Source organism: Emydura macquarii, unplaced genomic scaffold, assembly GCF_026122565.2.
Source record: "Emydura macquarii macquarii isolate MOO-44397 ecotype Brisbane River unplaced genomic scaffold, CSIRO-AGI_Emac_v2 contig_3240, whole genome shotgun sequence".
In the NCBI taxonomy this organism is placed as follows: domain Eukaryota; kingdom Metazoa; phylum Chordata; order Testudines; family Chelidae; genus Emydura; species Emydura macquarii.
In genome coordinates this window covers 2,195,323-2,219,565 of record NW_027133377.1, presented here as the reverse complement: position 1 = coordinate 2,219,565, position 24,243 = coordinate 2,195,323, and the positions used below count along the sequence as shown (strand labels likewise).

The window sequence follows — 24,243 nt, the reverse complement described above, 5'->3', positions numbered from 1 at the left end:
GCAGCTACTACTGCAGGACCTGGTTATACCTGGGCAGCAGACATCAGGGGTGCTTTGCATTCTCACATAGTGGACTTGCATGGCCTAATAGAAAAGAGGGAATAGTGCCCATAGGAATGTGCTTGTGAGGGAAAACTGGCTCATTTATTGTTTTGTGGGGGCAGAGCCTGGAGAGGGGTGGGCTTGATTACCATGCCATGTAAGTCTGAATGATATGATGAGTAATGAATTTGGTTGGGGAGAGGCAGAATGGTTGTACAGATGGAATTTGCTGAAATGTGAATTGCTGTACCTAGCTAAATAGAGGAATACCTTTTGCTTACTGATGTATAATTGCTCCTGAACGTGTTTTTAGCTGTATTTACTCAGATCATGATTGTATGTGATGCAGTGATAGCAATACACTTTCTTGAAAACATAACATGCTTTATTTATAAACATGTCTTAAAACAGTAAACCACTCACACAGTCTTGGGCAGGCCACTGCAGTTACAACTCCACACACCCAGAAAGAAACAGCAGCAAATAGTGATACCCGACACAAATCCGCTACCGCTTATGTATCCCCTGGCCCCACACTCTCCTTTTCCTTTTTTACACATGTTCCCTTCACTTTGTGGCAGGGGAGGAGAGTGGAGGTTGCAAATGGAGAGAGGAGGAAGGCTGCACAATGTTTAGTTGCCCTGCCCAGCTGCTCTGGAGTCCTGAATGCATGGGCCACACTGACATGGAGTTGTCCAGGCTACTGCTGGGCTGAGAGTATGTTGCAGGGTGATCATGCCATGGTGTGGGGGAAGGCAGGAGATGGGACTCCTGCAGCCATTATAGATAGGAGTTGCTGAAGCAGTTCTCTCTGTTGAGCTCTGTCCTCCTCCTGTAGCTGTTCCAGGAATGACTTTGCAAGTGCCAGCTTCCTCGCTGAAACCTCATCCTCCACCTGGGCAGTAAGCCTCAGCCTTTCCTCCTGCCCGTCAGCATGATGTTGTTGCAGTCTTTTGTCCCTCTTCTTGGTATTGGATCTGCTGGTCGGCCCTCTCAAGAACATCAACATAACTTCATCATGGAAACGCTTCCTTTTGGAACGGTCCATGAGGGTACGTTGGGTCAGGGATCAAGTTCCTGAAGAACAGTAGGCAGAATAGGTTGAAGGTCCTAAAATATGACAAGAAACAGAAGGTTATTGTTTAAAGTAGCACAGCGGAGGAGCACAGAATTATTGTGGAGTCTTGAGGACATAAAATGTAACTGTTCCAAAGTGAACTAACACATATTGTGAAGGAGATGCTTCAGTCCTCATGCTGTTTTTGGACACAACCTTGTTAATCACAGTTACAGAAGTACAGAGACCATGGTAAGTTTATAATTATAACCTTTATTCTGTTTCATAAAAATGTCATAACTAATTACCATATGGTTGGGGTGTATAGCACCCTCACTGCCAATAGGGCATCACAAGAACGGTTATGTCTTCCAAAATATGAAAGGTCTGAAATGACAGAAAAAGTCTTTTGCAGAGGGAGATGTTATTGCAAGTTGCTGGAGGGAAACCTGCAGCGTATGCAGCTAAATTATTCAAGTGAATAGTGACTGAGTGGAATGGACTGTCAACTCTACAGGTGGGCCTGGAAAATATGCCCTTCCCTGCAGGGTGACTAGCTATTTGGAGTTCCTGCTTTAGGAAAATTTTGCAGTTATCAGCCGCTAGGATTGGGTCAGAATCTATGACAGAATTAACATGTTGCAGTGTTAGCTCACACATGGCTTATCCTGTTATTGTTGCATGCAAATATGCTGAAATCTGCAGCTTTCCTCCACCCCACACCTGGCACAGTTCTGGGGAAAAAACTGACACCACACTTGTACGTTGCAAAAATGGTTTTGTCATCTGCAGACTGCATGCATTGCCTTAACTAACTGAAATGCACTAAATTTGGAAATAAGATTCCGGTTCTCAAAAGACATTCAGTTCACTGTTTACAGGCAGCTGCATAGACCCAGGACGAGTGTTTGCAGAATGGCAAATATCTAATTACTGAAAGGAAAACAAGAATGACCCGAGCAAACCTCTGTGACTTAACAGTTAAAATAACCTTTACAGCTGATTATGAATGTTTGAAATTCCCAGCTACCATTTTGAATGCCACATGGGTTAGGGGTGGGGGGATGTGATACAATCCGCCATTAGTGGTCAAATGCTGGTGGCCAGGGCCTATCATTTTTGCATTGCTTCTTACAGCAGAAATCCCTCCCATTCCTGTAATAATAAACTTTTAATTTGAGTTATACACTGACCAGGCTCTGGGGTGGCTTCTATCTCCATCGGGTTCTCTGCAGGCTCAGAGCAGGGCTGTTCCTGGGGGAGGAGGAGGGAAGGAATCAAACAGCTCTTCCGTGTAGGGACTGAATATTTACTGTTGATCCTGATCCACAGCTTGCTCTGGGACTGGTTTCATTAAGCGTAACTTCATGCTCCCGACTGGCACCAGCTGCTGGCTCCCATCAGTCCCCATGCTGGATTCAGGGGCCAGCAGGGCACCATCCCAGCTCAGCAGGTTGTCATGAAGCACGATTGGCTCCATGCTGGGCGCAGTGCCCAGGACCCAGTCAGTCATCATAAAAGGTGCTTCTTAATACGCTCCCTGCACTGATCACCAGTCTGGAAAATCTGCAGAGCTGCCAGCCTTTTAGTTACCTGCTGGTACGTATGGTCGTTCCTGGTGCTTTTGCTGAAGTCCACAGTTTTTTACTGGCCTTGCACCAGAGATGCACCAAAATCTGACTGTGCTCCTGTGACCAGGAAAGAGCTCGCTTTACAAAGAGCTTGAGTGGTTCACTTTCCATTGGAAACCCAGGAGGCTCTCTAATAGTGTGCTTGCAGATGGATGATCAGAAGAGAACAGTTTAACGGTGATCTGAGCTGCTGCCTTTTGCAAAGAGGAGGGTGGCTTCTGTTTTCAGTGAAGTGGATTGCAGATTGTTGGGATAGAGAGGACTAAGGAAGTTGTCCCATTGAATTGTGGGATACTTCCAATTCACTCCCAGGACCCGAAAGCAAAGCAAAGCAATAAAAGGCTCAGACCCTGGGTACGGCTCAGCTCAAGCCAGAGCCTTCCAGCACTGCAGGGTCCTGGGATCCTGGGTCTGAGCCCTGGCTCAGTGCAATTGCGGTGTAGACACAAAGAGGAGTTAGGCTTGAGCCCAGGCTCAAGCATGTGCTTACATTGCAGTGTAGACATATCCTTAGACTGCTTTTAATCTTGATAATTTTTCCCTTTAACTTTATAGCTCTGATGCTAATTTTAGAAAAAAATGTATCTTCTTCACTGTGATGATCACAGCTTCATGCAGACGAACTGCTGCAAATGCAACTTTGGTACACATTGTTTTCAAAGATTAACGAGCTTTTCTGCAATGTGAGTTGTGAAAATAATTTGTATATAATTTATAAATATATATATATATATATATATATATAGACCTCCTGGTGCTTCTCATGGTTGAGGTTGTCCAACACTTCTCGTTATAAGATCCTGTTTTCAGTTGCTCATAGCTTTGCCACACTTGAAGTATTCAGGCTGAAATTCCGTAGGAGCACAAATTCCTTACTAATAGGGATGATCTGTTACCAACACGAACAAAGAGCTCCTGTGCATTTTTATCCAAAACTTCCTCAGTCTTCTAATAGTCTCATCAAAGGAATCAAATATCTATTAAAGAAGAGTTCACTTTAATGAAAAAATGGCATACCTATAAACAACAAAGGCAGAGGCAGCCAAATATCTGTGAAAATGATCTTTTTCTTGCTTGTTTGAAATGGTGTTGGGTACCTCTGTTTTTAAACTATATTTTCCCATGACCTCCATGGAGCAGCTATAACCCAAGTCGTCTTCTCTTGGTTCCAGACTGCCAGTGTGGCTTTTTAGCGTGCTTTTATGCTCCAAACAAATCAATCTGCCATTTCTGCCACAAACATACAGTTGGCTCCAACTTATTCCCAAAAGGGGATGTGGACTGATGAAAGAAGGCCATTTACAGCTCATTGCATCAGTGATACAGCTTCTAGTGTCCTGAAATGTGTGACAATGAAGACTGTATAATGTCTTGTAGAAAAGATGTTTCTCTTCTTGGGTCTGTTTGTTGCTGCTCAAGAACCTCTGTCATTTCAGAAACACAGAAAATGCGTTCTTAACTGAGCCTTGTAAGAGACACTGCAGTGTTGTAAAATACATTGTTTGGATAAAGCCTGAAAATCTGTGATCATTAAATATCCCATGACACACACTGCAAATATTGGGATGTTGGTCCCAGTGTCCTGGCCACATTCCAATTTGGATAATTGTTAGATCAGATTTGTCCCTACTTTAATGCCATTGGCCCATTCTGTCTATTTTATCCGCCCTGCAGTTTCTATTGAATAAATGTTTTTCCATTCCATATCCCTCTTATAGTGCTGATATACAGTTACCACATTTTGTTTGAGTTGTGCCTGCAGTTAAGTATTGGTGTACGCAAACACCTTGGGATCCATGTGGATGAAAGGCACTACATAAGTTCCTCCTCCCTCTTTATCCAGGCAGGTGCAGAGAAAGAGATTAAATATGAATTTAAATGAAAAGTAAAGGACAGTGAGTGTAGACTATAGCCTATGTCTTTGGGTTCTCTGAAGTTCCAAAAAATAGATTTAGTAATGTGTGGCCAGAGTGACAGAAAAGGGCTGTGTTTTAACTCTGAACACCTAGCACAAAAAGTCCCAAAGCATGCTCTGCGAAGATGCTGCACTTTGGCACCAAACACCCAACCTCCATTGTGTTTCCCAAGCCCAAAATAGTCTGACAGTTGATACTCCACTTTTAACTGTGAGACAGAAACTTCTTCTTCTAGCGTTTTATTGGACCTCCCACGCCTGGTCTGATCAACAGCTGTTTCAGTTAGATACAGTGTTCTGGATGTCCCCATGTAACATGACAGCAGAAATAAAATCAATGACAGTTAATGGGTCTTGGTTGCTGTTAATGAACCATAGGGGTTGATAGCAGTGGCTGTAGTCATTAATTCTCTCTATTGTGACTTCACCCTTTCCATTATGTTTGAGAACTTTTATTCTACACTGGTTGCCTGAGGAAGAGTGGCCTGCAGAGACTGGACTAGTAAAGTTTAGAGCCCAAAACAATGACAAATTGCACCGAGAGTATTTTAGCTTTTAGTTTTGTACTTGCTCAGCTGTAGCCTGGAAGCTTTGGTATGTGAGACATTTAAAATGAGACTCAACAAAGCCCTTGAGAATATATGATAGGGAACAGTCCTGCGCTGGCCCATGAGACATGATTTAAATGACATAGTAAGGCCTTCCGTCTTCCCAGAGAGAGAGAGAGAGAGAGTGTGAGTCTAAACCTTTCACTGCAAACAGCCCTTCCTTGAAAAACTCCAGCCTGTCTGAGTATATACATAATAAAAAGAAACTCTTTTCATTTTCACAGCTACAGCTCTGGCCCTCTCCTAGTCAAAAGGAATTTGATCTGGTCCCGTGGTGCAGTTATACAGTATAAGGCCACATCCTGTGTGCCTTACTCCCATTGAAGTCAATTAATGTGTTCTCTGAATAAGGAACAACAAATGGACCCCAGAAGTGATAGTGACCTATTCTTACATTAAGATTAATGGCGACTGGAGCAGCCGTTACCTGCCCTATTGTAATGTACTTGCTTTGTGTTTTTATGAGTTGACTTTTGCCCCCTTAGTGATTGGTATCTCATAGCAGCTGAGCATATTTGCCGTTAGCCCATGATTTTTGGAGCTGACAGATCTGGGTTCTAATTCCAGCATTTTGTGTGTCTGTGTGATTTATGTGATAACTGTTCATTGTCTGCAGCATATGCACTGGCTGAATATACTGTGGGGATTTTTCAGAATGTGGCTGGCAGCAGTAATGATTAATTGTTGGAGGGCCAGGCAACTGAGTTACTTAAGCTAAGGTGGTAATTTATTATTCTTGTGGTTGGGATGAGTGAAGCCCAAGAGGCTCAGTTTGAATCAGCAGCCACCAGCCACAATTTCAGAAGCTTATCCAAACCTAGACCCTTGAAAAACTAGACTGGAAAGTTTATGAGAACCTTCATTCTTATGAAGTTTGATTCACTTGCTTCCAGTCTCCTTTGGAATATAACAGAAACAGCTTCTCTGGTGGTACTTAGGGATATTTTGGCTGGCTCCGAGGCAATGAAAGATGAGCCTGAGACATAAAATTCTGATCTGAACTTCCCTAAATTGAGAAAAGGTTTGGACCCATCTTTACCAGAAACTAGAAGAAAAAGCCTCTTATATGAACATATCAGAACATCAGAGGTTGCAGTTCACTCCTAAAGCTGAGGAAAGTTTGCCCATTCCTATTTATTAGGCCTTCTGTACTTCTACATGCTTTATTTTACTGTGAATTTCTGATGTTTCTAACAACACATTCTGCCTGTTGTGTAATCTATTCTAATTTAGTAAGTGTCTCTGAAGTCTGTTAGATACTGATTTTCAATAATGTTTGCACGATCTCTATACCGATTTTACTGTTCAGTCTGCAAACACTGTACTTAAGGATACTAAAATCAGACCTGTCAATTGAACTAGACACTCAGTTGTCAGGCTCAGCAGGATCTCAGGTGAATCTCCTTAATGTCATTTTTCCCCAGAGGCTTTTGCAAATTACTACATTAAAATGAAGGATTTTAAAGCATTTTTAAGCTGGGAATGATTTATATACTACATTAAAACTACTTAACTTTATATGTTGATTTCTAACCTGAATATCATTAGCTATCAAATGTATATTAGGGTTACAAAATGTGAAACATTATTCATTTTTAATAACAAAAGCATTACTTCTCAATGGCAAAAAGGACATAAGAGTCACCTTTCATCCTTAATATTTAGACGTAATGGTCTTTAAAGTAAGATGTATGATTGTCAATTATAAAACCAGTTTGGCTTTTTGCATAGGACTGGTAAAACACCCTTTTAGTGCTAAAAATGTTATCCTCTGAAAACATCAAAGGAACAACGCTCATTAGGAAAACCGTTATGACTTTTATGCATGCCTCCAACATAATAGAAAACTTTTCAAAGTAGTGTGTGGATATTAGCAACATGAATCCCAGAGATACCTATGGGAACTGTGAGGCTAAGTCACTGCAAACTGCTCTGAAAAGTATACCTTGGTGTGTTTTGAGAAGTGTATTTGGAATGGAAATATAGCACAGCGAACACTCCGCTAACACTTTCCCTCCTTGCCCATAATAATAAACCAATATCTGACAGGGTCCCATTTTGTTTTTGGAAAAATATCCTTTATTCGATTTTCACTGAAATAGTCAACTTTATTGTACTTGGCATTTATGTCACACATGACTTTTTGTCACATAGCCACTCAAAGGAACTTGATCTTGCTTTTCTTAATTACTCCTACAATTTTTATCACCAGTCTGGCACCCAAATCAAATGTGAATGCCAGTTATATTTTCTCTGCTCCCCCACCAAAAGTGATAATGATGGAGATGAGTGACAGATAGCTGCTGTAAAAAGCACATTAATAGGTATATTCTGCAACATCCAAGTCCGTTATAATGATGAGAGTGACAGACAGCTGAGTACTGATTGTATAACATTATAATGGACTGAATAAACTACCGTGTTGTGTTGGTCTGTATTTCAGTCAACTCCTGAAAGTAATTGGATTATTTTTGCTGTTAGATTGTAGATTGAGTCTCCTAAGGGAAGTAGCAGAAACCCTACTTGTATAGGACTTCTAAAATCAGATAAAGCAGTTAAAATAGCATTATTTAAGGTACCTATGTGGCCCCCATTACTGCAGTAATCTGAGCACTTCCCAATCTTTAGCGTGTTTACCCACAAAACATCACTGTGAATTAGGGAAGCGGTGTTATCCCTATTAATAGATGGGGAGCTGAAGTACAGAGAGACGAAGAGTAAATTTTCAAAACGACTTAAGCACTTGGAGCCAAAGTCCCACTGAAAGTCAATGGGACAGAGGCATCTAAGTCATTTAAGGCAAAATTTTCTAAAGAACCTCATTCAGGAAGCCAGTGGCAGAATAGAGAATTAAACCCAGGTCTACAGAGTTAGAGGCTAGTACGCTAACCACTAAAGCATTCTTTTCCCCTACTAGACAGGGAACTATCACCTCTAATTTCTATGATTGTGATAAAGTTCTCTGTATATCAGATGACTTTCTATGAACGCTTTTTGAATATATGTCTTAAAATTTTTGTGGATGCTTTATAATTACATCAGGGTCACAAGCATGCCTGAAAAGGCCTGTTAGCAAAATGTCTTCAGGAGGTGGGCTTTGGGGAAGAGCCAAGAGCTGGGCTTGATTATACATAATTCAACCTAGAAGCAAGTGAAACCGACTTCTGGGTAAACAGAGGTTGTCAGGTCCACCGTCCAAGGAACAACTATGAAGCAGGATGCTGCTATTAGCATGCAAGAACCGACCACACTAGTTTTCATCCTTAGATTTTCTGTAATAGTGTCACTAACCAAAGCTGCATTTGCACGAGAGTAAATGGTTTTCTTTATTATCCGTTTCTTAAGAAAATATATGGTTCAGCAGCCTCTGTAATTTGGATTTGACTATTAATATGGACCCTGCCCAGATTGTGATTGGAGCACAAGAAGAAGGGATGCTGCCTGCAGAGAGGCAGCTCACTAATTTAGGGGTGCTGGGATACAGTTTCATTGTTATATAGTTATTCAGAGTAAACATATTTATCTTACATTATAAGGGAATAGATAACTTGTGTATCCATAAATTGTGTATCAAGAATGGCTTGTAACCTCAAGGTTTCAGCTTTCCCAAATCTTTTGAAGCTGGATCATTACTTCGGTGGGAAATCCACATGCTGCAGGGCATTGTTGATGATCAGGAAGTGACACTCTTTCTTCTGAGCATAGTACTGTTGGCAGCACCACCTTTTGGAAGAGCCATGAAACGAGAATTCTGGCTACTTATGTTTATTCAGAATCCCTTGGCACTTTTTTCCAAAACTAAGGATTCTAGCCCCAATAGCCCCACCAAAGTTTTTGCCACCTCAGCCATTCTTGGAAATCTTGACCTATGGATTTTGGGTGTCCAATCTGAGACACCTTAGAATAGTCTGGATGGTTCAAGGCCCAGTTCAAGTTAAGCTGGGCACCCAAAATCCCTATTCTCACTTGTAAATCTCTAACTGGGTGGTAATCACACTCGGCCAATATAAAAATTCCCTCTGTTGTTTAAAATTGAAAACACCATTCCGTACTTCATGCCCTAAACTGTTCGATGCTGTTGTCATACGCTGCCAAATGGCTATTGCAGCCCATCTCAGAAGGAGCTGCACTTCATTAGGGGACAAGGTACTACTTCTAATGCCTCTGTGTGATCAGTTAGTTGATTTTAGGATCCATTTGGATGAAAGCTGTTAAATAAATGCAAAAGCATGATCATTGCCAAACTGGAAAAAAATCCCTACTAAATTAGATTTTCTTAATATTGTCCTACTAAAAACCAGAAACAAATAAAAACACTGCAGTTAACATATAAATGTCAGTAGAGTTTCTATTAGGGTGACCAGATATCCCAATTTTATAGAGAAGGTCCTGATATTCATGGCTTTTTCTTATATTGGTACCTATTACCCAGCCCCTGTCCCAATTTTTCCCACTTGCTGTCTGGTCACCTTAGTTTCTGTGGAGTTAACTTTTCTTAGTTTCAGGGAAGGTGACGTCTGATTTAATTTCTAGAAGTCAAGCAGAATATAGTCATCATTCTATGTAACAGAGCCACTATCCATGCCCCTGTGACCATGGACACTGTAGTAGTAGCCACTGAAGGCAGTGAAAATTGACACCAGCCCAGTGAGAAGATTCTAAACTTTTGTAATCCTGGCCCATGTCATCTGACTTTAGCTAGGAAATTAATATCAGTCTGTTATCAACTCTCCTATGTATTGCACCTTTATTACAGAAACTAGGAGTACAAATTGTGGCTATATTGGATGTACTTTGGCTGAGTATATTAATTGAATCTACTAATGTTAACACAAAAGGAGGAATCGCTCAGGCAAAATGACAGCTTTTATCACAGTTATTCAGCTCAAAAAAAGCCTTATGAAATGGCATATTTCCTGGACACCTTGGAACATCTAGGGTGACAAGTTACCTAGGAAACCAGAGAGGCAAGTCAACCATCACTTTGCGGCTTTGCAACAAATGGTTAGTGTGAGTTGGGGTCTGGACAGAGTGTTCCAGCTGCCACACACTTAAAAAAAGATGTTTGGAATTGCATCTCTGGTTTCTTAGGCAGCTAATCTGGATTTATTGTAAGGGAGCAATTAAATCATACCTTAAAGTTAGACCAACTTAAATTTCAAATGCTGGGAGTGGGAGATAACATCTATTAAAATATGTCCAGAGCAAAGTTGGAAATTCTGACCATTCTATTTTAAGTCAATTCCGAACCTTTGAAATCATTCAGAATTAAGTGAAGCACTATGCTGGTGTGGTAGACAGACACATTTTTGCTGTCATTCAGTAGTCTGCTGCAGTTACCCACAGAACCAGATTAACATTATTCAAAGTTTTGAGTGGATTACTGGTTGATTGCCATTCAGCATGCTATGATATTTAGTATTTTTCATTCCTAGAGTACCCTGTCATTCATCAATCCTCATAATACCATTTGAGCTAGTAAGGAATAGCCCAATTTTAAAGACCAATAAGAGAAATGAAAAATGAGAGAAATCCAGATATAGGCTTGGCTAGAGTAAAAAAGATTACAAAGCTAGTGATACTGCAGAAGACATATATAGGCAGGCAAAAAATAATTTGAAGAGCAACTTGCAAAAGACTCAAAACTAACTGCAATTTTTAAAAAGTACATCAGACACAGGAAGTCTGTCAACCAATCAGTGGAGCCACTGGACTTTAAAGGAACACTCATGGAAGAGAAGGCTGTTGTGGAGAAGCTAAACTAATTCTTTGTACTGGTCTTCACTTCAGGGGATGTGAGGGGGATTCCCACACCTGAGCCATTCTTTGTAGGTGAGAAATCTGAGGAACTGTCCCAGATGGAGGTGTCAATAGGGGAGGTTTTGGAACAAACTGATAAATTAAACAGTAATAAGTCATTCACCCAAGAGTTTTGAAGGAACTCAAATATGAAATTGCAGAACTAACAACTGTGGTATGTAACCCATCACTTAAATCAGGCCCTGTACCAGATGACTGAAGGATAGCTAATGTGATGCCAATTTTTATAAAAGGATCTAAAGGAGATCGTGGCAATTGCAGGCTGGTAAACCTAACTTCAGTACCAGGCAAATTGTTTGAAACTATAGTAAAGAACAGAATTATCCAATACATAGATGAACATGATTGGTTGGGGAAGAGTCAACATGGCTTTTGTAAAGTGAAATCATGCCTCACCAATCTGCTCTGAAGTAGCTTTTTTTCCTGCTGCTTAGCACAGCACTAGCAGCCAAGGCAGAGCATCAGTGTATGTCTGAGGTAAGGTCCTTTTTATAACCCTTTTTCCCCTTGGCTGACCTTAGCCATAAATGAATGCGAGTCATCCTGTGATTTAGCGCATGCTAAGTCATAAGTGTTATGTGCTCCTAATTAAATTGCTGTGTTTTTAATATTTCACTTATGCCAGCTGTCCATGCATAGTATAAAATAATTATTGTCTCTTTTGGAAATAGTTCATGAGATGGCCTCTGTGTCTTAGTGGTGGTCAGCTTTAACCCTGCGCAGCATTGCAGAAAACACTGAAGCAAGAGGAGGAAAATGTGGAACATCGGTAGAAAATTCTATTATCAAAGGCGCATCCATGTAGGAAATAATTCTGACAGCAGCAAATCTTCTTTTTGCTCCTTTTCATTTCATGCCTTGTCATGTCTTTTAGCCCTCTGAGAAAAGATGCATCATATTGTTTCCAACATTCATACCAGGGACTTATTCTTGTTCTGCTGAATGATAGAGACTGCCCCTTGGTAACAGTGATACTATTGTCTGCATATATCTATCCCTTGTAGGGTCGCACAAGGAATGTTATACAGATAGAAAGCAAAATGTTGGGGAAAGAAAATGGAACTTAGTTCCTGCAGTAACATGTTCAAAATTTCCAGATCTCAATAGATTTATTCTAAAAAGTTTTGCACTGTTATGATTTGTTCAGCAGCTTTCTAATTCAGAGTAGTGATGGAGTTTTGTATAAAGAACCCAGTCATCCTTTTCCTAAACAGAAAAAATGTTACTCTACCTTGTTGCTACTGTAGTGTAGAAGTTCACATTCCAGTTGAAACCCCTTGTTTGAGGAAATGATTTGATTCAATTTTTTAAAATAGAAAATCAAAGAAATATGAAGGTTAAGGACATTCTTTAAAAACTATGCTTACTGAGTTAATGTGTTTTGATATTGTAGTGATGGGTGGCAGTATGTTGGAAGCCAAATATATTAAGTTTCTTTGGATAAATCAATATCTTGTGTTGAGAAAAGCATCTGTCCCACAGACTTCGTTCATTTTACAATGGAATATAATAATAGAAATAGAAAAAGCTATTGGGTCATCCAGCCCATCACTCCACTGATGTACTTACTATTGCTTTGTACACTGAAGTTTCTAGCTCTAATCCAAGCTAGTTTTCAATTTCTGAAACAATAGGCTTTCAACTATATCCCTTGGGAGATTATTTCATAGTACAATAAGTCTGTTAGGTCTTCCTGATATTCAGCCTAAATTTTTGCTCTTCTTTTCATCCCATTATTTCTAAATTATTATTTATTGGTATTACTATAGCACTTAAGAGCCCCAGTCATGAACCAGGGTGCCACTGTGCTAGGTGCTGTACAAACAGCAACAAAAAAGACCGTCCCTGCCCAAAGAACTTCCTCTTCTTTGGTCTTTATCTTTTCAGATATTAGTAGCCTGTTATATGCTCCCACTCCCTTGAGTTGTTGCTTAGCCAATATTTTATTTGAATATTTCCTTATCGATTAGTCCCTTTGGCTCTGTGATGGATGTATGTCCCACACAGGCAAACAGAGGGATAACAGGAGCCTAAGGGCCTAATTAGCCCACCAGGTTACACCTCTATATGTGCCAGCGAGAGATGGGGCAGGAAAGACCGGTTTAGTATCGGGTCCCAGCTGAGAAGGAGGCTCCAAAAAGACAAATCTGAAGCAAAGTCGGAAAGACTTTGAAGTCAAGAGGCTTATGATGATGACGATGATAGTCACCTCAATTCTGATGACATTAACAATTCTGATGATACATTGTACTATAATTCAATTCATGAAGAACAACGTTTTATTGTGCAGGGCACAGAGCCATTTGCCTAGTTCTGTTGACTGAGCTGCACTTTGCTTCGATGCCTGGTGCTGTGCTCCCAGCTGCTCAATATGATTCTTCTCAGTCATGGACTCCCACCCTTACAGCATGGTGCCATGCAATGAAATAAATCACCAGTTTCTGAAATATCATATCAGAAATGTTCGCTTTGTGGAGATTTAGTTTCAGGCCGCTTTTAAAGTGTTTCATTTGCCCTCCATACGTATGACTGCCAGAGCTTAATTTGAAATACAACATTTGTTTTGATAAACAGATCTTAGGCAAACAAATTACATGGCCATGTCAATTGGGTGTATATCAAATGAGCCTCTGTACCAACTAAACCAGCTTTTGCCAGAACATCTGTGGTTTCCATTTTTCACCTTCCTCTGCAGCATGGGCCATGGATCACTTGCTGGTGGATTCTCTGTACCTTGAAGTCTTTAAACCATTAGTTGAGGACTTCAGTAACTCAGTCATAGGTTAGGGGTCTCTTATAGGAGTGGGTGGGTGAGGTTCTGTGGCCTGCGCTGTGCAGGAAGTCAGAGTAGAGGATCATAATGATCCCTTCTGACCTTAAAGTCTTTGAGACTATTTCATGTCCAGCAATCATTGTAGCAGTCACAAATGGAAACTGTCAAGCTTTTTAATGTGCCTTGATGATAAGTCCATGTTTCGCACCCATAGAGCAATGTTGTGAGAACAACAGCATTTTTGTCGGTAGAGAGATTTCATGCTGCTTCCAGATTCAGTGACGGAAGTGACCAGCACTACATATGGTTTTCTTAATTCACACATCCACTTTGTGGTTGGTTGCTGCCTCATTGGTCAATGTGTTGACAAGTTTGACAGTTTGGAGAGTGTTGCCTTCCAGACTCATTGACAGTTCTTGGTATCATAGTTGAGCTGGCTGGTAAGTAACCTTGGTTTTTACTCAGCTGACGGTGAGGCCAAAATTATGAGCTACCACAGCAAAGCAGTTTGTAAGATCTTATAGTGCTGCTTCAGAGCACACCTTCAAGGCACAATCATCGGTGTAGAGCAGTTCCTGGATGAATACTTCCATCACTTTGGTGTTTGCACATAGACCAGAAAGACTGAAGCATTTACCAGTGTGGAAGCATATAATGATGCCATTTGAAGAGCCGTGGAGGGCTTCCTCTAGCATTGCATCAAAAATAAACTAAAAAGGATAAGAGCAAGCACACATTCTGGCATCACCTGTTTTGTGATTGGAAATGGTTCTATTACATCACTATCAATGTAAACTTTTCCAAGCATGCCTTCCTGGAATTGCCAAACATTGTTAATAAACTTGTCTGGACATCCACATTTAGTGAGTAATTTCCAGAGGGCACTGTGGCTGACTGTGTTGAATGCCTTGGTTTGATTGAGAAGCATGATGTGCCAAGGCTGCTGTTGTTGGCGACATTTTTCCTGTAATTGTCAAATGATGAAAATCATGTCAAGAGTGCTGTGCTGAGCATGAAAGCTGCACAGTCGCTCAGATGGAATATTGTCAGTGATTTGGATCAGCAGTCGGTTCAGGATGATCCTGGCCACAGGGAGCAAAAAGCTACCACGGCAGTTACTACAATAGCTCTTTGAGCCTTTACACTTATAGTGATGATGTTGGCATCCTTCATTTGTTATGATATGATTTCTTGAAGCCAGACATAAGAAAAATTCAAAAAGCCTGTCGATGAGAAGATTTCCTCCATGTTTTTGAAAACTTCAGCTGGAATGGCATTGGCACCAGAAGATTCGATATTTTTCAGGGCTTGAACCGCCTTCAACAGTTTAGCTTGTGTGGGTGGATTGGTAAATGTGAGTAATTTGTGGGCATTATTCAGCAACTCATCAGAAACAGTAGATATATGAGTAAGTAGTTCACTCAAGTGTTCATGCCACTGTTGGTGGATGGCAGTGTGATCAGTGATGAGAGATTCGCCATCAGCACTTGTTAGTGGTGTCAAAGCAGATCAAGTAGGGCCATGCACAGCTTTGACTGCATCATAGAAACCTTTGGAGTCATATTGATCAGCAAGGGCCTGTAGTTCACCCACTTTATGATCAAATCACGTATTTTGCATTTGGCAGCGTTTGCATTAGAGTGTGCTGCAAACTGCTCTATATCTGGACTTTTTGACTCAGAGTGGGACAGCTAAAAATATAGTTGTTTGCACTTGTTGCTTGATATCAAGGAGATTTGATACTTCAGGATAATTATCATCGAACCAGTCTGGATAATTATTATTGAACTGGTCTGCATGATGGTGTTTTGTATACTAAGCACAATCCACAACAGTGTTATAGATTGTGTCATGCAGGGATATCCATTCAACAGATAGATTGTCACTGATCATTGGAAGTATTTCTAAAACAGTAGGCTAGCTGTATTGAAAATTGTTTGACAATTGACAGATCTTTCAGCCGAGCAATATTTACATGCTTAGCTGATTGGTTTTTATGCATTTTTGGCCAAATAGAGAGGGAAAACTTTGATCAAACAAAGCTTGATCAGCCTAACAGTCAACTCCATGTGATACCCTGCGTTATGCACGCATCTCATAGGTTCCACTGTCATACCAACGTATAGTTGCTCAGCTGTCACTGATGTGAACAAGGAGGCATCAGGTCATTTAGTATTTGCTGGGGAGTTGGAAGACAGTGCTTGTAATAACTAATAGTGCTTGGCACCTCATCAGCTGAAATAGGCTATTGCTGTTCATCTTTCCAATACCATGTTTGCCAAGTATTCCACGCCACATAGACTCATATCCAACACGAGCGTTAGTCACCTAAAATAATCAACTTGTCTTAAAGGCGAGTTAATCAGACCAGGTCATTTAGTTCAGCACTGCGATGTTGATACAAAGTCTTTCAAGTTCTTGAGCAACCAGAGTAGTCTGCCTGGCAAGATGGTCTGTTTTGGTGTGGATGATCAGAAGCATAACGACATTCCATGTTGCAGCACTGAGACAAAAGGAAACTTTTTGAGGCTTGTTTGAATTTTGACCATGTGATATGAAAGGGCTGGTCACAATTGTTAGGGCAACTTTTCTAGCTTCCTCCTGGAATTGAGGTTATCTAAGTTGTCCCAGAATAGAGCAACTGAGTTGATAAAGATGCTGCCAGTCTGTGGTATCACACCAGATCAATGCAGAGTGACCAAAGTCTTGGCCTGCCTATGTGCAGGTTCATGACACTGACTCCCAGCAGTGTTCATTGCCTATCACTTTCACTGTTCCCTCTTCACTGCGGGACTTGTTGGATTGTCAAAGGCTGTGCGAGAATTTGTTTGAAGTGGGCAAGAAGTTGTGTGCCAATGTTCACTCTCTTGGCCAACAAAACCATTTTGAGTGCCAAAGTAAACCAAGACAACTGAAGGACTTTCTGGCAGCGGATTTGTTTTCAGAGTGACTTGCTCTTAGGCTAGTTTGCCCAATTGCCCAGGCTAACATGCCTGGTTTGCATTAGCAGAGCCCTATTTGTCAGGGTGTTTTGGAATAAATCCCTGTAGGCCTTCATGGCTGCTGTACCGATGAGAAAAGCTCACCAGCATACTTCATCTTTCAAGGCAATCCCCTAGTCACCCAGTTTCCACCATCTTACCACATGGAGGAGGGATTGAATTTATGGGAGGCAGTTGGGAGGCTACTAGAGAGCTTGAAGAGGGCTTAGAGGAAGCTCCTCAGTGGGAGACTAAGAAGCCACATGAAGAGGAAGAACTTCAGAGCAGGTGTAGAAAAATCTGCAGCGCTGTGAGAGACACTGACAAACAGGGAAGTGGTAGGAGCAGCCCAGAGGAAGTGGGGAGGGATTGTAAGGAGCAGTCCTTAACTGCCTAACACATCGTCTCTGGGCAAGAAACCTGAGGAGAGGGTGGTCCTGGTCACTTCTCTCCCCAGCAAGGGGAATAGTAAAAGCCTCAGAATTAAAAGAGGCAAAGACGGGCAAGTCCCATATGGGAACCAAAGGCTGGCCTGAAGGCCATTGGACTTTGGGTTATCTGTTTGCACTTTTCTGGTACCCCAGTAGGAGACCGAATTTAAAGGGTGACCTGGCTGGAGTAATGGAAGCTACATACTGTGACAGAACAAGAATGGCAGACAATAGAGAGTGCTAGAATGGAAGAACCCCTGCAATGTCATGTCTTGGCTCAAGGGTATATAATGAGTGTGTTCTGTTACAGGCTTCCTAATAATTTCTTTTTGTTGATCTTTCTGGGTGTCCTCTAATTTGTTAATACCTTCTGGCCACTTTACTAACAGTAACTGAATACAATAGTCAATTTGTAGTTGTACTAGTGTCATATGGAGCATATTAAAATACCTCACTGCTCAGTGATCTGATCCATCTCCATGTGCAGCCCCAAACTAAATATCTCCCTCCCATCGAATCTCTGTATTTTATATTATTCCCAGATGTAATGCACTGCATTTTTTTCAAACAAATTTTCATAGTGATGGTTTTTGATAATATTTCTGAATTCACTAGGTCCCTTTGAACCATAGCTACATACATGATGTTAAACTTTCCTAATGTAGTATAGGGTGACCAGATAGCAAGTGTGAAAAATCGGGACGGGGACAGGAGGTGGGGGTGGAGCCTATATAAGAAAAAGCCCCAAATATTGGGACTGTCCCTATAAAATCGAGGCATCTGGTCATCCTAATGTAGAATAATCTAGAAATGTTCTTAATATATTCTTTAAATCCCTTCCATGTCATCAGTAAAGATGTTAAATAAGCATCTGCTCTTTCTGGTATTCCACCAAACATCTCCCACATCATTTTGGTTTATGGCTCTTCAGCCAATTTTCAGTTCATCTGATGATGTTCATATTTAATGAGCAATGTACAGCCATAAAATGGGGAAGAGATTTGAAGCTTCCTGCAGCAGGGGGAGGTACTGGAGGTGGGTCTGATCTCCCCCCTGCTGCTGGGAGCACCCCAGCCTGGCCCGGGCTAGCAGTGAGGGGTCGCCAAGCTCGGGCACTCACAGCAGCACAGGGGAGATCAGATTTCATGTGGAAGGGCCAATTTTACGGTCCGTGATGCATTTTTCACGGCTGTGGAATTGGTAGGGCCAATTATTTATAAGACATTTTAATACAATGCTATCTTGCTGTTATGATCACTCAGTTTACCCTGAATGATGCACTAGCATAAAATGCATCTTATTTTGTATATGCCATTAGTAACAAACTATGTATCATGTTAGAAAATTAGTTTATATTTAAGTAGCTAGTAAATTATGTGTGAGCAAGATCGAGATACTAGACTACTGCAAAACAGAATGAAAGCAATATTTATATATAACACTAGCATAAATGACGTATGACATGACATATTTGTTGTATTACGAAACAGCTGCATTCCATTTCCATAAAACCAGATACTTAGAAGCTACGGTAGCTCAGGTGATTGGGGTACATTCTGTGAAGCTACTGAGTGTACTTCTGTATTTATATATAATGTGTATAGCATGGAAAGGGTGAACACTGCAAAACAGTGATCACCAGATCATTAAACACTTAGGAGCATGAACTATTTTTACAGTTCTCCAAGACTGTCAATTTTCTGTCATTTAAAGATAGGAAAACAAACATGTTGTTCTAATTATGATCAATTTTAAAATGCACTCAGGAAACACAAACACATCAGAAATTATTTTACTGGTGGGGTGATATCAGCAATATTGCCAACATAACTTTAAAAGAAATCCAGAAGTCACTGAAAAGATTCATTATAAGGTCCTGCAAGCAGAAGCAGCAACCGCAGAAATTAATTTTATCCATCTTACATTTGATCATAGCTGCTCAAAACCACCAACAGCTGCAGCTACAAGATGAAAGGCGCATGAGCTGGTAATGTGTGCAGTGAGAATGGGAAGCAGAACCCCCGATGCAAACATTATTGGTTACTTACCACATAGAAATGAAAACAGCTGAAGGCTCTTGCCGCATTTAAAGAGAATCAAAACTTGTTTGCAGAACTTCACTGCCCTGTGTTGCTGTTACTTGGGTCAGTCATAAAGGCCATTGCAAAAAGGCTGAGAAATAAAATAAGAAACATAAACAAGAATTGGCATGAGCTATGTGAATCTTAGCTAGCAAGGCAGGCTTATGAAATGTGGGCAAAAATAAAATCACTGTTTGTCTGTTGAGGTTTAAACACCAACTACACATTATGCCTGACGCAGCATATGAAAGCAGATCAAACTAGCAGGGTATTAAACAAAACTCAGCACTTGGTACTCAATTTTAACCAGTCATGTTAATCCAAGTGTACAAAGATATTTATCATGAGGTAATTATGCCTTAAGTATACATTTTACTTTTTGACCTAGGAAAAAATACTGTACTTTAGTTTTAAGTGCTATAGGCTGGCTTCTCCCAACCCTCTACAACTCTCTGATTTATTCAGAATGTGTGCATTCTACAAAATAATATTTTAAGAAGCATTATAAACTCTAGGTATTTTTCTTTACATCTGGTTGTGCAAATATCTAATCAAAGGGGCCACCCAGTTCATGCTATTTGTTAAATTAATGCAGTTTCAGGAGGTCAAATGCAAAGTTATTTTTATAAATCAGATTGATAACATGAAATCATACCCTTCCACATAAATAATTTTGTATTTAACTCTAAAATTCTAATGGCAGAGTGAGGAATAGAAGTAGAGATGCTACAGGAGAGTCCTTAGATTACTATGTGTGGGGATGGAGGATAATGCAGAAAATATTGTGCTAACTTATAAATCAATGATATGCACTCACCTGCAACAATGTGTTCGGTTCTGCTCATCTCATCTCAAAATGGAGATATCTCCAAATTCATTCATATCAGCTGTGTGACAATGATTAAAGGCATGGAAAAACTATCATGTAGAGAGAAATTGAAAAGATTGGAATTGTTTACTTTAGAGAGGAGATGACTGAAAAGAGGTATAAGGAAGGTATATCAAAAAAAAAAAAAAAAAAAAAAAGAGAAAAATTTTAATGGTGCAGAGAAAGTAGTTCAGGAATTTCTATTCACCTTGCCTCAGTACAAGAATAACAGCACATTCAATGAAGTTGTAAGTTAAATCACGACTGCTAAAAGAAAATATTTTTTGTACACAATGCACAATTGCTCTGGGGAACTCATTGTCACAAAACATCAATGAGGATTGAAAAAAGAACTCGACATGTATATGGAGAATAAGAACATCTAGAGTTATTATAACGAATATTATAAAAGCCAAACATTTTGGAAGAGAGAGGAAACCTGTATGCTTCAGGACACAAAACAATCCTCGTGGATTAGGAAAAAACTTTCCTTGTGGACAGGTCATCCTAAAACTGCTGACAGTGATGTTTCTTGTACCATCCTCTGAAGCGGTTGTTACAGGTCACTGCTGGAGACATGATACTGGACTAGATGGAACACTTACCTGGCATAACAATTCCTATGCTCTTACTTTCCCTTAAGAGTAAAATTTTCAAAAGGAGGCCTGTGTGTTCTCTAATTTTTGGATATCCAACTTTGGGCACCAGGAGCATGATTTTAAGATGTGCTGAGCGCCTACTGCTCCCTGTGAGATATAGATTTTTGGAACCTCTGAAAATCAGAGGCCATGTATGAGAATTTGGGCCTAAGTGTTTACCTTTACCTTTTCCAGATTGGGACTGGGAATTCCATCAGAGCCTCAGCAGAGTGTTGCCCTTTGCTGTTGGGTTCCCTCACTTTTTGCTTTTGTTTATAAGCTGGCTGTTCTCTGAAAGAAATAATTAAGCAGATCTGTGGCTGGCTGCAGTCCTTATATGTGTGCCTGCAATGTGATGTATACCATACATATCTGATTATCAATAGCTGAAGACCACCTATGCAATTCCTAAATTTAGGAATTTATGATAGACATGTCTTCAGCTGCACCAGAGCTGTGAGGTGGCTGTGTCCTAGTTTTGTGATTCCCTGATTCAGGGATACTAAGGCCACCTTATTCTTGGCTTAATGACTAGTAATGCCCCCTGGGTGCTCTGGCTACAACCCCTCCCACCCTTGCTAGGGGGTTGGAGTATGTGTGTGGCATAGAGCTAATGTCAATGGAGGAATCTGTAGATTGTCCTTTAGGGCAGCTTTCTGCTCTCTTTGCACTTCTAGAGTGGCTCAAAAGGGCTGTAGTGCAGGCCAGGATCTGATTTCTATTAATTCTAAGTATGAATGCATTTATGACGCAGGCTTTACTTTAAAGAAAGTGAGCTGCTTTTGTTACAAATATTTTAACTGGCTTCCCCTCCCCTGTTATCTGGCTTGCACGTGGATGTGCTTGGAGAGAGGAGCTGAGAGCATGGGACTTGAAACAGTGTTCTTTTGGTGCATGATGCTGCCAGTGTTCATCTCCCCAGGAGGCAGGCACTGCTGAGTGAAAGCTCAGACTGCATTGAAGTTTGTTGGTTATTTATACAGTGTTGTGATGCCTCATTGCTATCCTTCATGCTGCTGTATAATAAGGTACGTACAGGCCTCTGGCTGCCCTAAAAAGTAACAAAAACAAAATTATGCTAAAGACTTGTAACAAAACCCAAACAAATCTCAAGAGCCAGTGAGCTAAATATAGGAGTGCAAACAACAGAGGTAAAAGGGAAAGTATAATAAACAAACCAAAGTGGTGTTATGGGAAGGTTCTGGAGTCTCCTTTGAACTAGGGCTCCTAGGCGCTATAGTCATATACTGTAATAATAATAATAACTTTGCTATCTTGTTAATAATTAATCCCATTAGGATTTAGCCTGGATTTCCATATTAGTTACAATACCCTTTCTTTGCATACCATGTAACGACTCTTTAGCTGCTGAGAGGGCATACCGTCAAGAGCCTTCATGGGCCTATTACGTGGAATAAAACGGAATATGGTTCGCAAGTTGTTGCATACCTTTAACACACACTCACACTGTAGCTAACGCTGTGCTGTGCATGTGTATTATGGACCTTTGTTTTTGCCCTCTCTGAAGAGCTGATCATGAGTGACAAACATCTGGGCATGTTATAGCAAGAGTATGCAAAGTGTATAGTTTAGTTTATAATTGCCATTGGAAGTGGGAGCCAGAGTACAGTAGTTTTATACCAAGAGCAGCACTTATCAAATAGTTCACTTGGTACACTATATTGGTTTATTTATAGAGATTTTAAATTTCTACTTTCTTAAAATTATATGTACAGAGCTGAGGATCTGAGGTCAGATTTGCAAAGGGATTTCTTTCATTCATAAAGAGAGAAGTTGAATGCAGGTTAAGCTGAACAAATGGAACATTATTAAACCCTGTTCCCATGTGGCTGAGTTGCTTTCAGCCTAACTTCCCAGCATTCCCTGTTGTTTCATTGGTCACAGTCCCTCCAGGGAACATTGGCCCTCTGACTCCAGTTTCCCTGATCACAATACATCTTCCATATTTTAAAAACACTTAAAAATAAACATTAAGAAAATAATTCAGTAGTTCTCAAACTTTTTGTATTGGTGACCCCTTTCAGACAGCAAGCCTCTAGGTGTGACTCCCCCCTTATAAATTAAAAAAACGTTCTTTATATTTAGCACTATTTTAAATGCTAGATTTATAACCTCATTGTTTAAAATGAATTTACCTTTTCTCACTGCTTTTAAATTAAGTCTAAAACACATTTTTATCAAATTATTACAAGCAGAAAAGTTACTTTTTCAAGATAGTTATTGTTTAATATGGGGGGTGAGTGGAGATGCAACAATTCTGCACATATGATATTACAATCCCCAGAGTCCAATTTCCTTAAAGGGGTGATAATATATAGAGGTATATAGATAATATATAGATGTAGTGTTCGGTATTTTTATCTCAGTGGCGGAATGGAGCACACTGGCAAAAGGATGTCAAAAATGCTTATTTATTACCTGAGATAGCATAAGAAAGACAGACAGGAGCGGGAGTCCTGTACCATACAGGAACTGCAGCTCCGGCACAAGCCTTAAGATGAAAAGTACAATGAAAGTACAATTAACCACAAGGATATAAAGTAGCACATAAGCTGAGCAACCACAGCAGCAGCTGCAGTTAGTGAACAAAGAAGTGAACCTTAAGCAAGGAAGAGACCTGCCAAGAGGATACCTACAGCAATATACTCCTGGGGGCCCATCGATGTAAGAAGCTAGCCTTATTTAAGCGTGTGCAGGGACGCTTATCACCAAGAACGAGGGAGACCCATACTTTGTTCTGATAAGCGGGTGACATACGGGAACCATCCTGGCTGAGGCATCCGCTGTGGCTTCCACGGAGTCTCGGGGAGTCTCAGCTTGGGAAGGCTCTTGGGGGATTGATATACCCTTTTCCTCCCTCAACTTGCAGCAAGCCTTACCCAGTAATACATGACGTATATCTCAATCCCAGTAGGGATTGGGCCTTAACACTTAGTTGCTATTAGTTTATTGGTAGTTAGCTAGGGACCTTCTGGAATAAGGTGATGTTAGTTGTTTACTTCAAAGAGAACTCAGTCATAGTCTTACTTCTCCTTTATTATTATTAAAATAGGAACCTTTTAGCTTATCAGGCATTAGCAAATGTCTGTGGCCGTCTCAGGATGCTCCAGACCCCAAGGCACTTCCTCCTCTGGCCTAAGGTCGGGCAGAGGGCAGCGTCTGGGTTTTGCTCCTGAGAGGTCTTAACTCTAGCTTTTCTGGCTTAGCATTGCTTTTAGGGCCTTGCTCTTGTCAAACTATACTGATTTCGCGTTACAAAGTCTTGCGCGCCCTAACAATAGATAATATAAGAGGTGTTAAATATTTGTTAAATATATGTTAAATATATATTTAGGAACAACGACCACTGCATTATATGTTTATAATAGGTTTTGAAG

At 40.5% G+C, this 24,243-nt stretch overlaps 1 protein-coding gene and 1 long non-coding RNA gene across 5 annotated transcripts in view; one reads left to right on the top strand and one right to left on the bottom strand.

Annotated features, from left to right (window-relative positions):
* SPON1 (spondin 1) overlaps positions 1 to 24,243 on the top strand; it is a 678,179-nt gene that overhangs the window by 33,462 nt on the left and 620,474 nt on the right. The window lies entirely within an intron of this gene.
* Positions 418 to 21,666, bottom strand: LOC137142688 (uncharacterized). 2 transcript variants are annotated; one of them, XR_010916997.1, is made up of 4 exons: positions 21,032 to 21,666; positions 20,157 to 20,226; positions 19,307 to 19,430; positions 418 to 1,152 (listed from the first exon to the last, which is right to left on the bottom strand). It is a non-coding gene; the product is annotated as an uncharacterized lncRNA (long non-coding RNA). The 2 variants fall into 2 exon arrangements; XR_010916996.1 differs by lacking the exon at positions 21,032 to 21,666 and having other exon boundaries at positions 20,157 to 20,310.